General features: G+C 36.6%; 1 protein-coding gene across 1 annotated transcript in view; it reads left to right on the top strand.

The window, feature by feature from the left end:
- LOC119586791 (chloride channel protein 2-like) overlaps positions 1–232 on the top strand; it is a gene marked incomplete at its 3' end in the record, with an annotated part of 22,238 nt that overhangs the window by 7,116 nt on the left and 14,890 nt on the right.

Here is a 232-nt window from a genome sequence, read left to right as displayed (position 1 = left end):
TCTTCTTTACTTTCATTTCTTCTTTATACTTTTTTTTTTCTTTTTCTTTATTTATTGGGTGGGGGGGTGGGGGGGTCTATTGCGTGGTCTTTGTTTTGTTTAGGATTTTTTTATGTCCGTTTTCGTTCAGGGGTTCTTTTATTTTTACCTCAGTTAGGTTATTTTGTTGTTAACGATTAGGTTCCAGCCGGAGGAAAAACTTCATCTCTCTCTCGTTCGTTTCCCTTCTTTG

Source organism: Penaeus monodon, chromosome 22 (genome assembly GCF_015228065.2).
Source record: "Penaeus monodon isolate SGIC_2016 chromosome 22, NSTDA_Pmon_1, whole genome shotgun sequence".
NCBI lineage: Eukaryota > Metazoa > Arthropoda > Malacostraca > Decapoda > Penaeidae > Penaeus > Penaeus monodon.
The sequence above is the reverse complement of the archived record's forward strand: the minus strand, read 5'-3'. Positions and strand labels throughout refer to the sequence as shown.